This window comes from Vulpes lagopus, chromosome 18 (assembly GCF_018345385.1).
Source record: "Vulpes lagopus strain Blue_001 chromosome 18, ASM1834538v1, whole genome shotgun sequence".
In the NCBI taxonomy this organism is placed as follows: domain Eukaryota; kingdom Metazoa; phylum Chordata; class Mammalia; order Carnivora; family Canidae; genus Vulpes; species Vulpes lagopus.
In genome coordinates, this window is record NC_054841.1 from 19,657,575 (window position 1) to 19,681,072 (window position 23,498).

General features: G+C 41.0%; 1 long non-coding RNA gene across 1 annotated transcript; it reads left to right on the forward strand.

Annotated features, from left to right (window-relative positions):
• Positions 1–9,049: 9,049 nt before the first annotated feature.
• Positions 9,050–22,477, forward strand: LOC121478380. Its single transcript, XR_005984464.1, has 3 exons — positions 9,050–9,187; positions 19,552–19,781; positions 21,772–22,477. It is a non-coding gene; the product is annotated as an uncharacterized LOC121478380 (long non-coding RNA).
• The last annotated feature ends 1,021 nt before the right edge of the window (positions 22,478–23,498 follow it).

Sequence of the window (23,498 nt, forward strand, 5' to 3'; positions counted from 1 at the left end):
TTTGCCCAGAAGAAGGGGCTCCCTGCCAACTCGGATTGCCACCAAGAGGCATTGTCTGCTTCCTACTTCCCATGTCCTCTCAAAAAAGAAACACTCTGCTACATGAAGACAAACATTGATTCCAGGATCTCACAGACCCAGCCTATGTCATGACCTCTAGAAATAATTTCCATCAGCAAGAATATAAAAATGCTTTTTTTTCTCTCTCTCTTGTTGATTTCCTCTGTTTTTTATAATTTTAAGGCACATACTGGGAGCCACTGTTGAGGTAGTTCCAGGCAGGCTATTCTCTGCGTTACTCCTCACCAATAATAAGCCGTGAATCAGTAAGTCAGGGCTGAGACCAAGGAGTCTCATTTTCAAGAAACCTCTGATCTACAGGACTTTCATGCAGATGGTACATGGGCCTGCTTTGAAACCCTTTGCACTGGGGACTCCATCTACCCCCAAACCCACAGATGATACCTGATTCAGACAAATCCTCCAAACCTCAACTTGAATCCTCCTGCTGAAAGGATATATTGGATCCCAACATCACTGATGATAGTAAACAAGACAGAAGAACATGCCATCCGCACCTTTGGGCTCCTTTGGTACATAATGTCCTCAATACCGAGGGCTGTTCTAGATTTTAGATAAGCAGTGATTAATTCAATAAGATTAATTCAAAGAACATTTTATCAAGCCCCCCCCCTTTTTTTTAATAAAATACTGTGATTGCCATTGGTAATATACAGATGATCACAATGAATGGTGGTCTAGAAGGAGTTACAGCCTTGTAATAAACAAATATTTTCAATTGAATATAATAAAGATATTAGATAATATCTATTAAGCTTTTAATATGACTCAAGGGCTGTAAATATATTAAAGCATTTCATCAACTGTATGAGATAGGTGCTGTTATTATCCACATTTTACTGATGAGGAAACTGAAGGTCCAGGAGGTTGGGTAATTTGCTCACGAATATTCTACTGGTGATGTTACACTGGTGCTCAACCAGGCATCCAGCTCCAGAGGGCATATTCCTTAAATGTGGTTATAGTTCTCTGGGGAACTGATGAAGGTACAATGTATCTGACTGGGATGGAGAGGGCAAATTATGATAATTATCTCACACACTGCATTTTCCTCTATATATTATTTGGTCTTCACAAAGCCATGACCCGCAGGTTCACCTCTTCTGCCTGAGCTTCACTTACCATGTCCAATGTTCATTGCTCATCTGCACCCATAGGGCCAAAGCCACTAGGAAGCAAACACATCCCCACATAGACTAATTATCCTTTCCCCTAAATCTCTCTCTCTTCTTACACTTTCTGGCCAAGGAGACTTAGATTTCTCCTTGAAAAGGAAAATCGAGACAACCAGCTTTGGCCTATCTCCAGCCTGAAAATGAATACATCATAGGCTAGAGCATCAAGAAAAGGCATTACCATTCTTCCAATAAATTTTCAACTTACAATTGAAATAAAATAATCACACACACGTTTATTCATTTCAAGTCTGTTTGGTCTTGAAGGTAGGACTAGGCCTCGCTTTTCGCTATATCCACATACCTAGTATGGTGTCTTTAAAAACTTAATAAATATTGTGAAATCAATAAATGAATCCCTACACTGGATCCTGTATGTTTGTTGATTCTTCAAAAGTTGATGGAACACCTATGTACCAAGTGTTTTCTTGGTCTTGTGAATGTAGAGCCAAACAAGACAACAACCTATTCTTAAGAAGCTTATAGTTTTGAGGCACCTGGGTGACTCATTCTGTTCAGCATCTGCCTTCAGCTCAGGTCATGATCTCAGGGTCCTGGGAACAAGCCCCACATTGGGTCTCCCTCCCCTTTTGCCCCTCCCTCCACTTGTTCTTTCCCTCTCTCTCTCTCAAATAAATAAATAAATCTTAAAAAAAAAAAAAAAAAAGCTTATAGCTTTGGAAAGCCACAGTGGTCTTTTAAATCATAGATCAACTTTCTGGTCTGGCTGAGACTCTCCAGTGGCTCCCCATTTTAAGTATGAGTAACATCTGAATTCTTGCATGGTCTACAAGGTTCTCTCTGACCTGGTGTATGCTCCATACCTCATGCTGCCTTCTTTTTGTTGAAAATGTGCAAGCTACATTGATTGGACTTTTGATCTTTTTCTACCTTGAACCTGCTAAGCTCATCCCCCACTTTGGGGCTTTGCATCAGCTGCCTCCCTGAATTCTCCTTTCCTGATCTTCACCTGCCTCTGTCCTTTCGGCCATTCATTGCTCAGCCTTAGTAACTGATCCTTGGAGAAGCCTTCCTAGATGATCCAGCTAAACTGGTCCGCTAGCTCTTTCCTTTTTTTATTATTTTTTTTAATTTTTAATTTTTAAACTTTTTATTATTTTTTTCCCTAGCTCTTTCCTACCATCCTGTGCTAATTCCTTGTATAGGGCTCCTGGATAGCTACTATCTTCTTGTGTATTTATAAGTTTATACTCTGTCTCTCCTGTTAGCATGTATACTGTAATAAAAGTAACACCCTCTGACTTGTTCACTACTATATCCCATTATTAGAATAGGACCAGATACTTTGTGGATACCCAATAAATAAGAAACAAAGAATTGAATTTTTGAATAAAATAAACTTCCAGCCGAGGTGCTGGACATGGCCTTCCCTTTCATTCTATAGCAGGTTAAAGGAGTTTTGTTTGTTTTAATTTTCAAGAATCTGTTATGTTTTCTGATCTCTCCATTACTTTATGGTTTTGTTGCGTTGTGTTCTGAACTGTTTGTCAAAGCACTGTTTGTCCTGTTCAGAAAATTAGAGGGACTTTTTCATCAGTGATGACTGGGTAAATAAACTGCATTACCTCCACAAAATAGAAAACTATGCCATCAAAAGAAAGAAAGAAAGAAAGAAAGAAAGAAAGAAAGAAAGAAAGAAAGAAAGAAAGAAAACTCTGCCATCATTAAAATGCTAACGTATGCCTTTATTTATTGATATGGAAAGCTTGTCATATATATTATTGATTGAAACACTTATAAAACATTGTGAATAAGTTCACTGAAATTGTGTACTTTCAGAGAGCTCTTCGGTGAAATGTTCGTGGCTGTTTCCTGAAGGTTGTGAGCTTTTAGGTAATTTAAAAATGCTATTTATAATTTTTCTGTAGATTAGTATGCTTATAATAATTATTTCACTTGCTGAAAGGACATTTTTAAAAGACTTCTTTCATTTAGAAAATAAAGTAAAAAAGCCATATTTGGAACAAAACACAGACTGACAAAAGTATGATTTATTATGCTTAAAACCTTCTCATGAACCCTAATGCCCACAGAGGAAATTGTGAACAACTTTGCGTGGCCTAAAGACCCTCCTCCAGGGTACCATCTTCTTCTCCAGGCTCCCTTTGCAAGAAGGCCCCCCACGAGAACTCTAAACCCAGGCATACCTCTTCTTTTGCAGTTCCCTAAGATGGCCATGCTTGGCCATGCTCTCATTTCACTGCAGCTCCCTTTAATGACAGTGCCCTTCTCCACCATGCCCTCAGGAGCACACCTGCGCAGCTTTGACGACTCCACGCCATGCTCCCTCCTCTGAGACCTTTCTTTAACCTTCGCACATGGCTGTGTCAAGCCCTCCTTCTAACTTCCACCCACATCTTGGTATCTGCTTGTTCACATCCAGGTCCCATCTAATAAATAGCCGGCACTATGTCCTGGCAAATAAGACATGCCTGGTAAATAATTGTGGGAAATGGCCTTGTTCTTAATTCATCACCACCCTGCAAATCCTGGCATCACCTCCATCTGACAGTATGGAACATTTAAGCAAGTTTCCCAATTTCACAGTCGGTGAGTCAGTGGTAGTTCCAGGATTCAGATCCAGCCAGTTCTGCTCCACATCACGTGCGCTGAGCCATTACTTTCTGCTGTGGTCCACCTGCCACAGCACAAGACATGTTTTGAGACTTTAGATTTGAGGAATGGCCAATGCCATGGAGTTAGACATTCTCTCGCTGGGATGAGGCTCCATCCTAAGTACAAGAAATAAACCTCAACACTTATATGTCCACGCCTTTTTGTGATTTAAATTATTTGTCTTGTGTTATAACTCTTAAAGTTTTCTCTGAAGCAAATACCCTTTGTAGATGCATCTTCAATTAAGGCCCCAATCCTGATACCTTGTTTTTATTTGACATTTTAGTTAATCCCTACACAAAGGTACAGTGTAGTCTGTTACTAGAAATTTAAAGATAAAATTCAAGGGGCGCCTGGGTGACTCAGTCCATTGAACACGTGCCTTCAGCTCAGGTCGTGATCCCGGGGTCCAGGTACTGAGTCCACCACCTCAGTACTCCCCACTCAGCGAGTAATCTGTTTCTCCCTCTGCCTCTGCCCCTCCCCCTGCTCGTTTGCTCTCTCTCTTTCTCAAACAAATAGAATATTTTTAAAAATAAAATAAAATTTGGTAACCAATAATATAGGATGCTATTCGATCGGTGGAATACAGTACATAAGAGCATAAGAGCTCTGGACTCCTAATTCTCCTTTCACCTCTTACTCACTGTGGGCCCTTGGGCAAGCCACTTCTCTTTTCTATTCTCCTTTGCCCTATGAAATGAACATGCTAATACTACCTTCCCCATACTGTTATTTTTAGGATGCCAAAGAAATAATACAGGGGAAATGCTTCGTATGGTCTGGAACACAAGTGCTCAACCAAGCATCAAACCCAAAAATTAGCTATGGTTGTCATTATTTTCCACTCCAGTGACCATATCACACTGAGAAGAGGAGAGGCCAGGTAAGACGCTCTAAGGGTTGAAGTCCTGAAGAAAATGAACTTTCTTTACTAATCTCCTGCAGACATATCTTATAAGACTAACAAATCCTGTACTGCTAATATTTCTTCTCAGACTATATTCCCCTGCATTTTTTTTCCCTAACAGGCTTGCTGCTTCCTTTTTTCTGTGTTGTTTTTTCCAGTAACACTTTTCTCTAATTTTGGCTTGCAGACACACTAGCCCTAAAGGGTGGGGGGTAGACAGGTAAGCACTCTATCCCAGAGAAAGGGGAAAAGGATGAAGATGAAATCTCTACTCTGCCACATACAGAACTTTCTCTTTTTCCACCTTCTTTTGGGCCACAATGCCAATCAAGTGGAGCCAATCTAGCAGGATCTCAGAGTGGGAGCCCAAAGTGTATATATCTTGAATATTCAGACATGTCCGGGAATGCCTGGAGGGTTAGCCAGGCAAGCAGGGTGTTGGCCAAGGAGTCTCGTGGGTGGGATCCCAACCTATGATTCTCTCCCTACCTGGTCATAGCCCTGTTAGAGCAACTGTACTCTTACGAGTCTTAGCTTGCCTGTTGGTTTTTTCCTAAATATTATTATTTTTTAAAAATATATTTTATTTATTTATTCATGAAGGACACAGAGGAGAGAGAGAGGCAGAGACACAGGCAGAGTGAAAAGCAGGCTCCATGCAGGGAGCCCGACATGTGGGACTCGAACCCGGGACTCCAGGATCATGCCATGGGCCAAAGGCAGGGGCTAAATCACTGAGCCACCCAGGGATTCCCTCCCCTAAATATTAAATTCACTGTGGCCTTAAAGGATATCTACATTATTAATATTCATCCAACACCCAACAGAGGGCCTGGCTCACAGAACACACACACTAAACATGTATGGAATAAATGAGTGAATGAATGACAAAGAACTGAAAAGCTTGTGAGTCTGACCCAAGGAAAATAGTTTCCTTTATACAGGAGAGGCCATTTTTTAAAAGATTTTACTTATTTATTCATGAGAAACACGGAAAGAGAGGCAGAGACACAGGCAGAGGGAGAAGCAGGCTCCCCGCCGGGAGACCGATTGGGACTTGATCCCAGGCTCCCAGTATCATGACCTGAGCCGAAGGCAGATGCTCAACCACTGAGCCATCCAGGTGTCCCCAGAAGAGGCCATTTTGAATAAAACATAGCATAGTGAGTTTTTCAAATGGAATTTGGCTACCTCTGTCCCTAAGAGCTAGTGACAATATACCGTAAGAAAACAATTTCAGGTGAAACAAATGCTCACCAGTCTCTGTAAGTGAGAACAACACCGAATGTTCTGACTTTAGGTCTGTTTCCCAAGAGCACATAATGAGAGGGTCTGGGTAATTTCTCTCATGAATGCTTGATCACTCGAGGAGGACATTAAAGAACAGAAATAAGGAGACACTACAAACATCCTGGAAGACATCAAAGTGGGAGACATCCCTGAAATGATCTGGGGATCCCTTTAACTAGATTGAATAAGAATCCACAGGAAGAGTCACTGGAGAAAGGACATGTCAACAGTAATAACTTTGCTATGCACTTGTTCTAGGCTTTGGGCATGATATTTATCACTAAAGTGGAAGTTTTAATGGTATCCACCTTGAGCATTATAGTAAGATGAAATTATATAAAAATGCACAGTGTTCTGCATGGATGATAATTCCAGCATGTGATAATTTAGTAAGCATGATGAAGAGGAGAATGATGATAAGGAGGCAAAAAAGGAGGAGGATAATGACAAATGATGAGATCATGTTGCAAAGCTTATCAGAAATACTCCATTCTGCTCAGGGTAGAGAAGTCTTAAGGGAGTTTTCCCAATTCTGGCATGTGGGTAATGAGCCAAAGTAGGGCTGTTTTATTACTATTCTGACAATTCAAAGGTATCTTAAGACTATTGTGGTCAGGAGAAAAAAATCAAGGATTGCAACTTTGAGGACTTATCCAGATGTATTTAGCAAGTGGCCATCTGGACCATTAGCCAAGTTTTACTCCTGGTTTTAGAGCCAATTCATCCTTTGTGAGCAACGTACCAGAGAGTTCACTGATGTAAGAGACTACTGTGTGCCCTCACAGGTTTCTTTTAGCGTGGGTGATGTGAATGAGTTCCTCTAAAAGTCTGTGCAGGAGTTAAGTCTTGGAAAGATGTTCAATACAACAAGACATTAAAGGGCAATTTTCCTAGAGCTTTCTGTGAAGATAGATTAAATTAATATTCTTAAGAGTTTACTTGTAAAATGGGAACCTAGAGAGTCTGTGAATCTCCAAAGAGTCTGCCCTTTATTTGTAGAAAAAGAGAGGAGACGAACATGTATGGGAACACAAACACAGTGCTGAGTCCTGAATGTCATCAGAGAAGTGTGACCACGTGGTAGGACAAAATGGAGAAATAATTTCATATTCTAATGATAACCATACATCAAGGGAAATGAAATTGGTCCTAGGAAGAGTTCCTTGAAACTCAGAAGGAAAAAGATCAGATCTGAAACATAGCTGGCCCAGATGATATTCATTCTCTAGGTGCAGTGTACAAGTTTGTGTGTTCTTATCACATTAATAAAGCTTTACCTGTCCTTATGTTTTTGTTTGTATGATGTATCTAGTTGGGAGTAATGTATATAATCCAAACAAAAAACTCTCTTTGAGTTTCTAGAAGATTAATTTACATATTTATTTAACTCAGTTATTAAGACTTAGCAGAGAATGTTAGTTAGTTACTCTCAATAGGATATAACTCCAAGTAAATTAGCTCTCATCCTCTTTGTATGTTTTTCTACCCAGGAATCTGCTCTATCTGATATTAAAACTGACACACCTATGTTGTTCTTATTTGCATTTTCCTGGTACACATATTCTAAATTCTGTGTTTAAACCTTCTGAGACATTTTTTAAAAACTGTATCCTCCAAGAGGTGTATTTTTGTTTCTCATCTGAACCAGCAGTTTCTAAATGTTGTGGTGTTACAATCATTTACATTTATTGTCATAAGAGATAATTTCCCGCTTCCTTCTGTGATCCTATGTTTTCTGTATTTCATGCTTTCCTACCATTTCCCCCTATTTCCTGTCTTTTGCTAGTTGAACTCTGCTTTGATTTCTTTAATCTCTTGCAGTAATTTGGGAGGAATCATCCTGTTTTTGTTTCTACTAAATTTTGCAAAATAACATACTTGATCTGATATTCCTCTAATTATCAAGGTCAAGAAGAAACAATAGCCTTTGACTCAATCCTATTTTAGTCGAGAAATTTAGCACATTTTATTTTTTTATCCCATCTCCCATTTCCCGGTATTTCATGGTATAATATGTGATTTTAGACAACTGCTATTTCTAAAATATTTTACATTTTGATTTATAAATATTAACTTTAAAATTTAGAAACTCCCCCCTCGTTTCTCTCAGAAATGTTCTTAACCTTGTTCTCTTAATTTCCACCTAAATGTTCTTGTTCTGTTTGCTTTTCCATTGTCTCTTCAGGGTCTTCTCAAATGCTGATGGCCCCGGGTCTCTGTTCTGTGCCTTTTCCCTTCCAATCTCTATAACCTCGTAGGTGATCTCAGATACTCTCAGGCATCTATCTGGGCATTATCTCTGTGCTTATGACTCTTGACTCTCTGTCCTCAGAGCAAACTTCTTTCCTGACATGGAGATTTGCGCACCCAGCAGCTAGCTGGATATCTTTTCCCAGTCTGGAAGGGGTGGCCTCCTGTAGAAAATGAAACTTACCATTCAACCTTGTCCTAACTCTTGATTGTCTCTTGAAACTTCATGATTGTCTGAGCAGCCTATTTTACTTTTAACAGCTTGCAGTTGCAGAGGGTGTGCCAAGACCTGTCAGTGTCCCCAAAGGTGGGAGGAGGGAAGCTCTGTCAGTACTTAGATTCAGGCTGATTGGAAGCCAGATCCTCAGGCAGCAGCTTTTAAAGTATGCAAATGTATACAGGCTGTCGACCAAGAAGACAACAAGACTGTAAAGCAACCAAAAGCATTTATTTGGGGTTCTAGGGATTGCAGTCTGGGAGATTGCAAGTGGGGAGTGCAGGCTTATAAAAGCAGAGACCAAAAGGTTACATAACTTGTTTTAAAGGAATTATGATTGGTGCTGAGCAATTAAAATGACTCTCTAAGACACCATTGGCTCTTGAGCTAACAGGTGTTACATTATCTCTATTTCAGTCCCAAGCTGAAGGATCTGCTCCAGACTGTGGTCCAGGTGCAATTGACAAGTTACAACTGACAAAAGTCAAAAGTCCATGGTGTTCTAATAATTGAAACAGTATTGAAACAGGAGACTGGCGCAGGCTTTGCTTCCTCCACATCCTCCAGACCCTGTTTTTCATGACTTTTTAGCCCTGCTTCCTTCACTTTGGAACCTTCTTTCATGAGGTATACTTCATTTTATTGTTTCCCAGATACTGTGGTTCTTTTGTTATTGTTGTTTGTTTAGTTTTTTGTTTTTTTGTTCTACCGATCAAAGATATGTGGCAGCCATGTGTTGAGCCAGTCTTTTGGTGCCATTTTTTCCAAGAATACTTGCTTACTACTTCATGTCTCTGGGTCACATTTTGGTAATTCTTAGAGTATTTTAAACTTATTCATGATTGTTATATCTGTTATGGTGATCTGTGATTACTGTTCATGAAAGCTTAGATGATGGTTAGCATTTTTTAAGCAATAATGTATTTTTTAAATTATGGTATATATGTTGTTTGTCTTTTAGGTTTTTACACATAATACTATTGTACACTCAGTAGACTACAGTATAGGGTAAACGTAACTTCTATATACACTGGGAAACCAAAAAATTCATTTGACTCACTTTATTGTGAAATTCGCTTTATCACGGTGGCCTGGAACTGAACCCACAATATCTCTGAGATGAGCCTCACAGTGCTGTGGGACTGCAAGCATAAGCCAGGCTGGCCACCCGACCAGGTGATCTGGAGGTGTCCCCTGGGCAACAAGCACAAAAACCCAGGGCTCCCTATGAGAATCTGAGCTCCCTTCTGGGGTGGGGGTTGCCAGTGAGCTCTGGGAGGCTGACAGAGGATGCCAAATGGCACCTACCAGTTGGGGAATAAAAACGGTACCAACGGAGAAAGACAAAAAAGAGAAGGACAAAAGAGAAAGAGAGAAATAGGAAAAAGGGCGTGGGGAAGGCATCCACTGGATTTAGTAAGGAAGGGGGAGAGTGCAGAAGTGGTACCCGCCAGCACCTTCTATCCTGGAGATTCTCCCAACAGGCCCAGCCCCACCAGACAGCTTTATATCAGCAAATGAATCACTCTCAAGTCTGGATGCTTTTCAAGTGGCTGCTTCTGCACCGGCCCTGAGGGTGAGTGAGTCCACATGAGCCTTTAAGAGGTGCTGTCCAGTTAGTCGAGCTTGTTTGGGTCTCAGGGATGCTGCCCCCCCTTGGTTTTCAAAGCCAGATGTTTTGGGGGCTTCATCTCTCGGGTGCAAGTATTAAAAGTTGGGGTGCCTGATGCAAGGCACAAAGCCTTCGCTCCTGAAGGAGCTGCTCCAGGTTTTTGAGTTCCCTCCTAGTTGTGGGTCTCCCCAGAGTTGTGGGGTAAGGCAAGACTGCATCTCAGCCTCTCCTGCCCATTACGTGTTTTCTCCATGGCAGCTCCACAAGCTGTCAGATCTTTTTCAGAGGCAATTATTCTATATGTCTCTGCAGATTTCATGTATCCTGGGAGGTGAGTTCAAGGTTTTCCTAGGTCGTCATCTTGGACCAGCTTTCCTGGATATCTTCTTTTATATCTCAGAGACACACAAAGATTTTCAATACAACAATTAAAGAAATAGACTTCTCACGTTATTTTATTGTTCTCGTTAGGCCAAGGGAATCTGGTGTAGAGAGCTAACCAGTGATGAAGACCAGTTATATGCCTGGCACTCCATGAGGCATTTTTGTACTCAATTCCCATTTTAACACTCTGATCTGAGGACTCGGGTGTCTAATTCTAAAAGTGGAAATACTGAGTCTCAGGAAGGTTAAGAAATTTACCCAAGATTCAGTTTTGGTTTTATTTTTATTATTATTATTTAAAGGTTTTATTTATTAGAGAGAGAGAGAGAGAGATGGCAACAAAGAGCATGAGCAGGGAGGAAGGGAAGAAGCAGGCTCCCCACTGAGCAGGAACCCAATGCAGGGCTCAATCCCAGGATATGACCTGAGCTGAAGGCAGATGTTTAACCTTCTGAGCCATCCAGATGCCCCTCAGTTTTGGTTTTAAAAGCTTGGTTTTTCTATTTTATCAATATCAGGACTTTTTCTCTATTGTTTCTTCTGATTCCCTTTATCTTTATGGCTTGATTTCCTTTCTTTAAAGAGACAAATATTAGTCATTTACATTTTGACTCACCCTTTTAGACTGTCCATTCCTTTCCGAGGCTATTTCCAGGTTTGGTTCAGCCCTGAAGGGGGAGTAGGTTTATCCTACCATTGGCCAAGAAACCAGCTTCACTCTGTAGTGGGGTTATGGGATGTCCTAGACCCTAACTCCTATGACTCTGGTGGAGCAATCTACTTCCAGGACTCAGACTTTGAGATGAATGGGACCATGGGGATGATATCCTATAGGATGCTGCCTAAGAGATTCATTGGCATTCAGAAATATTTGGCTTCCAGTTCTTCCCATTTTACTTAAGAAGATGGGTGGAACTAGAAGAGCACACAGTTTTTTTTGAAAATGGACTACTGTGTTTGGAGTGCCATGTGGAGGCTCTGATTTAGTGTTAATCCTGGAGGATTCATCCATTGGCCCTATTTGTCCACAGCCAGATTTCTTGTCTCTAGCACTTCAGATCAACCTAAAACATGGCAAAGTATTACGGTGATCAAGCTTAAGGGACTCTCAAATTTCCATGTAAATGGAATGTAAGAGTGGAGCTTTCCTACCTATACTTTGGGTGGTACAAAATGCCCACATTCCTGTAGTCCTGCTTCTGCCGACCAAGGCAAACAGATTGTCCTTTGAATGTCTCAAAAGCTCTTTTTTTTTTCTTGTAATGCCAAATGCAATATTTGTTTGAAAAGACTACACCAGAAGTTTCCCAGCTGAGAAAACAGGCTTGTGAAAAATGGTTTCAGAAAATGAAATAAACCATGCAAAAGTTGTTCAGGGTGTGTTTGAAATGAACATCTGGATATGAACTGCTAAATTACCTCCTTCCTCCTCCTCCTCTTTCTCACAGCTGTTTGAAAGAGTCCTGAGGGCAGGGAAACAGGTCAATGGACCCAATTGCACCTTTCCCCCCTGCTTCTAATCCCTTTTGCACCTATGCACGGAATCTCGCTCACATGTGTGTTTAATAAGTGGGCACAAATACAAGAAAAAATTATCTCAATTCCTGTTGACTCTCTATAGCAATACCAAAGGAAAATAAACTCTGGATTTTAAAATTTCTCAAACAAAACTTATGGTTCTAATAAAATATCACTTTCCAGTTGACTTTTTTATATCAAGAGCTGAACAAACCACTCATTTCTCTTCATTTCTTCAGAAAGAAGGAATGATTATTACGTCACACTTTCCCCAAAGTTAAGAAAATCCAGTCCCCAAGGCTCTGCCTTTTAACTTATAATTGAGAAACATGAACAGTTCTGCTTGTTCTTACTGAATTTCCCATTGCATCTGTTTATCACACACACCCCCTCCATAACCACCACTTCAACACACACATCCAAAGAAGCACGTTAAGTACATTGGGAAAGAACAAGTTGACATTTATAGATCTTCATGAGATTATCAGTGGTCACAACTAATGCAGAAAATATGAAATAATTGCCTCATATCAGAAGAACGTGTAGGCAAGTCTTTGGGGAGACATGATAGATGTTTTCACATAAAAGGAGGCTGAATGGTCAACTCTGTACTGTCAGAGGCCAAGATGGGCCTAAAGAGAAAAGGAGACTCAATATTTAAAAGGTTTTATCCTCTGTCTCCAAGTGTCTGTTTCCTTTATCAGCCTCTCATCTTTTCTAGAATAGGAAAGGAGCCTTGCTCATCCTTGGATCCTGGTGCTGTGCTGTCAAGTGTACATAGTGCATTGCAGATGTTCATTTGATGGATGAATTCCTAACTGACCGACTGAATCCAGTTCCTGGTGTAGGTTTCTCAAAAGAAACAAGAGAAAACTCCTTTAAGAAGAAATGGCTGAATGCTTGCAAGGAAAGTTTGAAGAGTGTGGGGAAGAGGTTTCTTTCATTAAATGGACTCCAAGCCTCTCCCATTCTTTGGAGTATGAAATTCTAAGTTCTTCTTCCATATTGTTTACAGAGAGATTTCAGTCCACATGCCAGGACCATGTCATATGTTAGCCAGTCCCCCTTCCTCATATCTCCCAGGCTATACTCGAAGACACTAAACTGGTTCTTGCTAGGACCACTGTAGAAACAGTCTTTGAACTCGACTCAAAGCTGCCTGCCTCTAATCTATGCAACTCTTTCCATCTGATCTTATTTTGTTGTTTTGACCTCCTACTCTGCACCAAGCAAACTGTGTAGCAGTGGATACCTACTGGGGAGCTGTTGAACTGTATGGCAAAGAAAAATCACCTGGCCCAGGAGATTAGAGAAGGCTTCCCTAAAGAAGTGATGTTTGGGGCAAACAACAGCAAAATAGATGAAGAAAGCATTCAGGAGAAGAGTCTGATAGTAGGAAATATGCACAACATTGCTTTGAAGCAGGGGTACTACAAAAAGCTGTGACTGGAGAGTAGAACTCAAAAGAGAGAATGTGTGATGGGAAGTAGGGAGCAGAGGTCATGGTCCTATATAAGTCATACTAACTTGAACTTTATAATAATCCAGCCCAAATGTATTACATGAGAACCAACACATTCATTCCTCAGGCCAATGCCATTCACTAGGCTGTGCCATCTACCAGGCATAGTAGTCTTCTCATTTCTATCTGTTCAGCATTTCCTCTCTTCTCAGAATGGACCCTAGGGCTCCCTTCTCCAGGAGCCTTTGACGATTTCCTCAAGTGAGGACACTCCTCTCTATGGGTATTTGTACCCCTCAGAGCACTTCTACATTCTGCCTCTCTGCTACCTGGACTTGTGACATTCCATCCCAGACACTGTGAGTTTCACGATAGCAGAGGCTGTCCCCTACTGCTTTCCCTGCCCCATTCGACTTGGTAAATATTTGTTGATGAATTGTATACGACATTCTGCTCAAAATAGAGCATTAGTCAGGAGGAGCACGGGTCAGACTTCTTAGGTTAGAATCTGGACACTGACCTATTCAATGTGGAATCTTGGGCAAGTTGCTTCACCTCTTCCAGTGTCATTTTCTTCAACTGCAAAGTAGGGGTAGTGATAATACCTATCCTCTAGGAATTGCATGAGCACTAAAAATAACACGTGTGAATAACTCCACCAAATGCTCAGAAATGTTAGTCATTATTATAAAATCCTGAGGAAAGATTAGAGAGACTGAACTGTCAAGCCTGATTCACACTCACTTTTTCCAGTGAAATAAAAATCTTCAGAGGATTTTGTATAGCTTATGTCCCACTCTGGTATCCATGCCCTTAACCACCCTGTAATAATGCCACTTGAGAAAAATTAAAGAAAAAAGATGGCCATATATTTTTAAAAATTGTGATATATTTGACATATAACATATTAGTTTCAGGTGTACAACATAATGGTTTGGTGTATCTATTCCAAAGTGATTACCATAGGGAGACTAGTTAACATTCATCACCTTATGGGACGCCTGGCTGGCTCAGTGATTGAGCATCTGCCTTTGGCTCAGGGCATGATCCCGGGTCCTGGGATTCAGTCCTACAATGGGCTCCCCGCAGGGAGCCTGCTTCTCCCTCTGCCTGTGTCTCTGCCTTTCTCTGTGTCTCTCATGAATAAATAAATAAAATCTTTAAAAAAAAAAAACCATTCATCACTGTAATTACAGTTTTTTTTTTCTTGTGAAGAGAACATTTAGGATCTTTTTTAGCAACTGTCAGACATGCAACATAGTATTATTAACTGTATCACTGTGCTGTACATGATATTCCCAGGACTTAATATTTTATAACTGGAAGTTTGTATCTTTTAATGATCTCACTTATATGTGGAATCTTAAACGTCTGAGCTCATACAGAGATTACACAGATACAGAGAGTCCAAGCCATGCTTCCTCGGTGCACATACATACAGACAAAAGTTGGGCCGAGGAACCAGCTAAGTGAAATCACTTAGTCAAAAAGGGAAAGAATGCTTCAGGAATGGTGAAAGGCACTTCCTCCTTGAGCCCTCCCACTCTGCCTCCTGTCACTGTCTCACACTGGGTCTTCCTCAAGTGACTGGTTTTTTCCCTCGATAGATTATATCCCATCCAGTCTCCTATTGTACTGTAACTAGGTGTGTAAATGGCACACTATGTAATTTATTGTCCAGCCAGGACGCTTCTGGGAGGAAAGGGATGCTCTGTTAAACTTTACACTGGGATTGCAGATGTGAATTGGATACAGTTCAGTGTTGTGATCATCTAAGTTAGAAGCAGCTGTCATGGAGCACCTGGATGGCTCAGCTGGTTAGGCATCCAACTCTTAATTTCAGCTCAGGTCATGATCTCAGGGTTGTGAGACGGAGCTCCGCATCAGGCTCCATGCTCAGTGTGGAGTCTGCTTGAGATTCTTTCTCTCCCTCTCCCTCTGCCCCTCCTCCTTCTCTCTTTCTCTCTCTCAAATAAATAAATACATAAAATCTTTAAAATACAAACAACAACAACAAAAGACCCAGTAATCGTGCTGATTGGGTTTCACAGCTTTCAGTGTCTTTCAAGTTCAAACCTTCAGCTCCCAGCCAAAGAAGAGTAAAGGCTCTTTCTGATCCAATTTACTTTTAATTGTATCAGAACATTTTTAACTCAGTGTTGCACATAGGTTTCCTGGAAGGCTATGTCAATATATTGTGAAACATCTGGATCTTTGGGTATTAGGATGTTGGAATATAATGAGCAGTTTTCATCCCAAATCTTTAGAGTCATGTAGATAAACCGATTGGTTTCGATTCAGGGAACTTAACTGCCAGCTTCAATTAGCCCGGGTTCTTTAATATATTCTTTTTCTAACATAGTAGGCAACTTCAATAAATTATTATTTATAGAGTACTTATTAAAATGCTACAGGGAAATCGTTCCTGGAAACATCTCACTGTGTAACTGTAAATGATCAGGCCCTTACTTGCTGATTGAGTGTTTGAGGACTGAAGTCAGATCATAGGATCACAGCTACTCATGCCTAAAGACCTCAGACAGCATCCATGCCAACTCTGCATGCAATCTCTGAACCCCTTCAACAATATCACTGCCATGTAGGCACCCAGGAAATATTTGATGTCTTGGTGATGGAAGGACTCATTTCTGCCCAGAGTAGCCCTTTCCTTCACTGGGTAGCTTTGTCAGATAAAAAATCTTTCCTGATTTTAGGTGGAAATATGCTCCCCAAATTTCCATGAATTGAGCCCCATTCTCTAATATGGACTGAATTCTGTGGGGAAAACAAAAAAGAAAAAAACAACGAATCTCTTTCAGCCCCTTTCTTCTCTCATGAGAGGTAGTGCAGACTCACATCATCTGAGCCAGTAAGAAGCAAGCACAGTACAGTACAGCAAAGTGGTTTATCCCGTACACTAGGGCCAATGTGCCTGAGTTTAAATCCTGGCCCCAGCTTCAATGAGGCAAGGCATTTAACCTTGCAGGATCTTAGTTTTCCCATCTGTACAATGAGGAATGTTGCTGGGTATCTACGCCAGGCATTTTTGAAAGATTATAGGAGGTGATGTATATAAAGTGCTTAGAAGAGTGTCTCCTGGTCATGGCAAACACTGTATAGCTATTATCACATAGAATCCTAGCAAATAGAGTCTGGAAATCATCCTTAATTTGTAAAATCAGGGCTCAGTGTGCCAGGAGTTAGTATAGGGAACTTTGTAACCCCAAATGGAGCCATCTCAAGATACCCTTGCAATCAAGCATTCCTAGTTCTTTGGCTTGAATGCTGAGTTACTTTTTGGAGGGAATAAATCCTAGTAATTAAGAGTCAGGGCCTGGGAAATTGTATTCAACACTGGATATACATTAAATTGATTGGACAGGTTTGTTTATTTTTTAATAGCAATAAAATAAGAATTATTGAGGGTTCAGAAATGGATATTTTCTCAAAGCTCCTCAGGAAATGTTAATGTGCAATCAGATGAAGAACAGTAGATTTAAAGTGAGACTTTATGGGTCAGAATCTGGGTTCCTTCAACAACCAGCTGCACAACTTTGGGGAAATCTCTAATCTCTTCAGGCCTCTGTTTTCACATCTGTAAAATGGAGGTACAAATAAAGCTGCAATAACATTTAAATGAAATAACACATATGGAGAGAAGAGTATTCAGTGGGTATTCGTTCTATTTATCTCCCTTTAATAAGTATCTTTCATTCTTAATTCCCACCCCATCTCCATCTGTCACCTTTGCCTCAACCTGTTAGCAGGTGTCAAGGAGTGCTGAGCACCATCTTGGCTATAAGTACAACCCAACGTCCTAGACACTAGGATCTATCAAGAAACCCTTTCCTAACCTGGGTACATCTCAGGCTGATGGTGGCCCAGTTGTATTTTTGAGTAACTAAGAATGGCTTGCATTGATGGAGTGTTGGGATAGACCTGGGTCCCCAGTGGCAAAGCCATCAGGAGAGATCACAGCAAACTTATCATCCTAGGTGATGGCTTATATCAGCATTGGAATTATCTGGGTCATATCTCTCACTTACGGATCTGCTCCAAGATTGTTCTACATAACTGCTGCTCAAACTGCAGAACCCAAACCAGCAGCAAGGCCATCACCTGTGAACTTGTTAGATCACCGGTGTTAACAAAGACCCACTGAATCAGGAGGGTATTAGTTAACAGAATTCCCAGGTGATCTTCGTGCATGTTAAGTTTGGGAAGTATTGTTTTTCATCAGCATGAAGAGGAATTCATCCCCAAGGTTTATGAAATTTTCCAGAAACAATCTTCATTCTGCTACCCACCAAAAATTGATGCCTAGATGAAGCTCTTAACATCCCCTTGAATCAAAGCCCTCTAAATTAGTAACTTCTATCTCGTCACTATTCCTGTACCACTGGCCTAGCATTTATATAAATGCCTTCTTTGAGCTATTTTCCCATTTGGATTTTCTAGCTGATTCTTGATCCTTGTTGAGACACAATACTTGATATTTGGCTTACTGGGGCCCCCCAAGACCAATGCCCTATTTTAGTCATAGAAAGAGGGTCTGCTGTTGGCTCTTCCAGCTTTTCCCACTGATTGATATTCCTTCTCTATGATGTTCCACTCTGTGGGCATGCCATCTTTAGAACGTTAGGGACTGTTGGAGGCTGAATTTATATAGAAACAAAGAGAAGTCTGGCCTTGGGTAATATGTGCTAAAGGCTTTCACAGAACAACAAAAACAACAAAAAATCCCAGAGCAGAGTCAGAGACTAGTTTGCCCCAATTATCATCTGACTTTACATTGTCATCAATACATAATGAAATCCCTGATTTCACTGGATTTCAAATAGCTGGAGAAAAGATGGAGGGACATTAGCGAATAAGAACCTGGGGTAAGTTTTGGGGTGTAAGAGGCGTCCACACACACATGTACACATATTGAACATCTGTCATTACACTGGACAGCGTGGATGCATGGCTAACAACACCAAATCCTGTCTCCATCTCTCCTCCTTGGCCCCTTGTGGGGCTTACACCTAGGAGGAAAATAATAGACATGTACCAAATAACCACCAAAGTGTATGTTGCATCATAACAGAGATCACCACTCATAAAAGAGAGGTACCCATACCAAGAAAAAAAATATGCAAGAACATATAAGAGAAGACAGATCTATTCAGATGTTTCCTCTGAAGAAGCAACAAAACTGAAGGGTGGGTAGCATGCAACAGGCCAAAGCGGGTGGGCCAGGGAGGGGTGGCCCAGCTGGTGCTAATGTCCCGTGACCAAGGAAATCTGTTCCTCTGGAGGAACTGAAACAAGCTGGGCTGAGTGGAGCCCAGAGGAGGGAGGTAGCGGAGGAAGGGAGGTGTGGGAAGCTGAGGCTAGTGTAATGGTGGGCATGTTTTAGCTCTCATTCTGAGAGCACCGGGAAGCAATGCAGGGGGCAGGGAGTGGGGAGCAACAGGGCCTTATCTGTGTTCCTAAAATAGTGATCCTTCTGAGACACAGAGGGACAGCTGGGACCAGGACAAGAAAGGATGAGAGAAGCAGACCAGTTAGGATTGCATCGCAGCCCCCAGGGTGGGAACATGGTGCCTGGACGGTGGCGGGGCGTGGAGGGGGCAGTGGAGAGAAGTGGGATGTTCTGAGAGAAAGGCGGTAAAGTTGAAAACACTCAGGTTCATTTAGTGGGCAGCAGCAGGGGAGAAGGTGGTGTTAAGCACCATAGTTTGCAAAACACCCTGGATGCTGCTCTTTTGACTGAGGCAGGGAGCATTAGACAGATAAGCAGATGGGGAGGTTGGGGTGGTCATGAGTTATATTTTGAATGTTGTGAGTTGGAAGCCTTCCCTGACCTCCCCAGACAAAGATATGCAGAACTGGAGTTTGGATGGGAGTTCTAGGCTGGAGGGGAATATTTTGTAATAATAATTTAAAAAGTAGAAATAACAAATGTTACCATTTATCGAAGAGTTACTCAGTGCCAACGCTAACCATCTATTATCTAATTTGATCCTGCAGGACTCCATGAGATGCTGGATCATCCCCATGCTTCAGATGAGGAAGAGGAGGCCCAGAGGCAGCAGAAGTTCCTAACCACTGTGTCACACTGCCCCCTGCTGAGCACCTACTAAGTGCCAGGCTTAGAAAACAATGGTGTTTGAGACATGCCCAGGAGTTTCTCCTCTGGTCGGGCAAGCTCATGGATTTGTGCCTCTCCTGCAACCAACTGAGGGAGGAGATGCCATGAGGTAGGGAGTCCTGCTATTTGTCAATGATACTGTCACTCGTCTGCAAGCCACACCCCTCTTGTACTCACTTGCACAGGTACACAGCACACCCACGCACAACTTTCTCCCTAGTCTTCTCACTAAACTTTCCAACCAGAACAATTTTTTTTCCCTCCCAGGTTTTAGGTGGCCCATGGACAGGTAAGTTAAATAAGTAGAGTTTCACCACACACCCACCAGGCAATACACCCCATTAGGCTTCAATTTCAGGGTCGCAGACAAACAGGAGGGAAGGGCAGCCCAACAGGGCTCTCCCCTTATAAAATCCACTAAGGCTCTTATTTGCCATAAGCAGCTTCTACTGTGTACCTGTCTGGGAATTGTTCTGCGGACTGCAAGAAAGATGCCCTTCAAACTAGCTCTGAAGCAAGAGTCTCACCATGGCAGCTAAAGGAAGCACATGTATACAAAATGACCCCTTCGAGCATGTTCTGCTTTGGCCCAGACATTGAACATAACATAGAAGATTTTCACTGCTTCCATTACCCAGAAGAGTTTGAGATTTGAAATATTTCCATAGTTTTTACATGGAGCAGAGCATACAGATCAGTACTAAAAACATAAGTCAACTCTTGTTTCTTATTATTTTAGTAACAACAGTCTGGTTGAAACTGAAGGAATCCTGCCTCTGTGTGTGTGTATAAATAAAAATAAAAACATTTTCAGTGGTCCCATTTGGATTTAACTAAAATTCAATTTTATATATTGTCAAGTGTGTCTTTGCCTTTGAAATACTATCAGTCTCCTAATTTTTTTCTTTTAAAAAAAGCTGTTTAAGGGATCCCTGGGTGGCGCAGCGGTTCGGCGCCTGCCTTTGGCCCAGGGCGCGATCCTGGAGACCCGGGATCGAATCCCACATCAGGCTCCCGGTGCATGGAGCCTGCTTCTCCCTCTGCCTGTGTCTCTGCCTCTCCCTCTCTTTCTCTCTCTCTGTGACTATCATAAATTAAAAAAAAAAAAAAAAAAAGCTGTTTAAGAGTAGCACAGATGATGATGATTAGTGCCAATTCTATCATGAAGTGAGAAATCTCAAGCAATTGGGTCTATTACTGTGTCTTACTTTTATGCACTTTATAAAACTTTTCTCTCTTGGACAGTCATGCCTTTCATATTTTGTCATTTTCATTAAACGCATATCCCAGATCATAAAAGAAATTATATTTGGATTATCCAGCACAAAAATATTACTATGATTTATTTTTACTCAGAGTAAAATATATTCATTATAAGTCATTTGACTATTAGAGAGAAATAGAAAACAGTCCTATTGCAATGAGGGTGGAGAAATAGCTGTTAGCTATTAATTATCAATGGAATTATCAATGCTACTTGCATGTCAGAATTCTCCAGCAGTTTTCCATTGTTCTTAGAATCCAAGGATTTATATTAAATCCAGGTGCTTCCATGGCATCCCAGAGCAGAGTTCAGGATAACTCATATCTCCCCAAAATCCTATAATTGTCCACGCATTAGTGTGCAACAATAGTAATTGCACCAAGTCCAGATTCTAAGAATTTCTCAATTTCCACCTGAAGGTGTTCCTTCACCTGTGCCCTGGATTACATTCATTTCTGCTTTTTCAATAACTTTGCCCTCTCTGAATATGGATCTTTCCAGAATATCATTTGCTCAACTCTCTCTATTCTTCAAAAAAAAAAAAAAAAAAAGGAATCTTCCTTGATTTTACTTCCCCCTTAACTCTTTTGCTGCCTGCCCTCTGTTAACAGCAACATTTCTCAAAGAGTTGTCTACTCTACTGACATCCAGTTTCTAAAACTACTCATTTCTCCAAACTTACTCCAAATGTGGCTTTCATTCTTATCAGTCCAGGAAAATGTCTCTTTTCAACACCATGGGAGGTACCACACCACTAAATAAGATGGATACTTTCAATCTCTTTTTCATTTGTTTACTCATTCATGCATTTATTGACTGTCTGTTGTGTACATAGGTTTTGTTCCAGGTATTGGAGATACAGCAGTGAAGAAAGCTGACAAGAACTCCTGTTCTTTTGGACTTCATCATTGGAATGAAGGTCACAGATAATAAATTTAATTAAGAAGTAAAGGTGCATATTCTGTATCAGTGAGGGATCGCTCACCAGACTTCAATTAACTTGACCATTTCCTGCTTGGGACACTCTTGGCTTTGATGATCCAACACTCTTGCTTCTCTTCTTCCCAATCTGGTTGATTTTTTTTTCTTCAGTCCTCTTTGTCAACCTCCCCCCCCCCCCCCCTTTTTGTTGGTTACTTCAGGTTGAAGTCCTTCAGGATTTTGCTTTAATTGCTTTTTTGTATTCTTTTCATTCATTTATTTGGCCCTCGCTTGTGTATATTCTATTTTATTCCTAGATGAATTTTTAAAAATATTCCTTATTGTTTCAACCACCACTAGATCCCAGTGATGCTAAAACTGATGAATCAAACCCCAGAGATGGGTTTATTGTAAAGCTAAGGAGGTTGTTGTGGTTGTGCCAGGCCACTCTCTTCATGGACTTCTGTGAGTGTTGCAAGTTTCCAGGGATTGATTGTACAATGTCTCAGATGTGGAGTGAAAGAGGAGCTACAACCAAGTAGCATTTCCTTGGAAGCATTCCTGGCAAATCACCTAAAGAAATCTTAGAAGGAAAGAAACTGAGTCTTTAGGATTAGAGTAATTTGTAATAACTTATTTTCTCACTATAAATAAATACTACCTTTTATACCTATGTTTGTGCTTCCAATTCTGTTCATTTATTTCTAAAAGATGTTCCCCCAAATTGCATAATCTTCAGGCATAAAGACTGGATCCTTCTCTGTCCATAACTGGCCTCTTTTCTGAAGTCTAATCAGTGCCAAAATCTTTTTAAATTTCTACTAATTCCATCATTAGCCTTTAATCCATACTTGAGAATTCCTTCCTTTTTTTCCAGATTATTATATCTGTCTACCTGGTCTTTCCAATCACAGTGAAGCTCTCAACTGTCCTCTCTATACTTTGTCAGCTAAATACATTCTTCACAGTGTTACCAATATACATTTTTATAAACAGAAATTATCAATGCTACTTGCATGTCAGAATTCTCCAGCAGTTTTCCATTGTTCTTAGAATCCAAGGATTTATATTAAATCCAATATTTTTAACACTGCACCCATATGCCATAGGATCTCACCCATACTTAGGTTCCCATTATTATTCCTGGCTTCCATTCTATGAACCTGTAGGCCTCTCCTCATTTCCTTAAAAAGATAGCACTCACTTCAACATCAGGTTGTGCTATGTGATCTTTTCGCTTGTTGAAATTCTCTTATCCAAGATTTTCACCTGGCTAACTCTTAAGGTTTTGGCTTAAATATCTTCTCTTTAGAGAGTCCCTCATCCCCTAGAAGCAGGGATAGAATTTGCTTCACTAAAAATATATGGGATAAAGAAAAGGTGAGTTACATCCAAAGCAGGATCAGCTTGCCACTGTCACAAGAAGGTAGATGAATCCAAGGTAGAAAGACTATAATAAAGACTCCTGTGGGGATCCCTGGGTGGTGCAGCGGTTTAGCGCCTGCTTTTGGCCCAGGGCGCGATCCTGGAGACCCGGGATCGAATCCCACGTTGGGCTCCCGGTGCATGGAGCCTGCTTCTCTCTCTGCCTGTGTCTCTGCCTCTCTCTCTCTCTCTCTCTGTGTGTGTGTGACTATCATA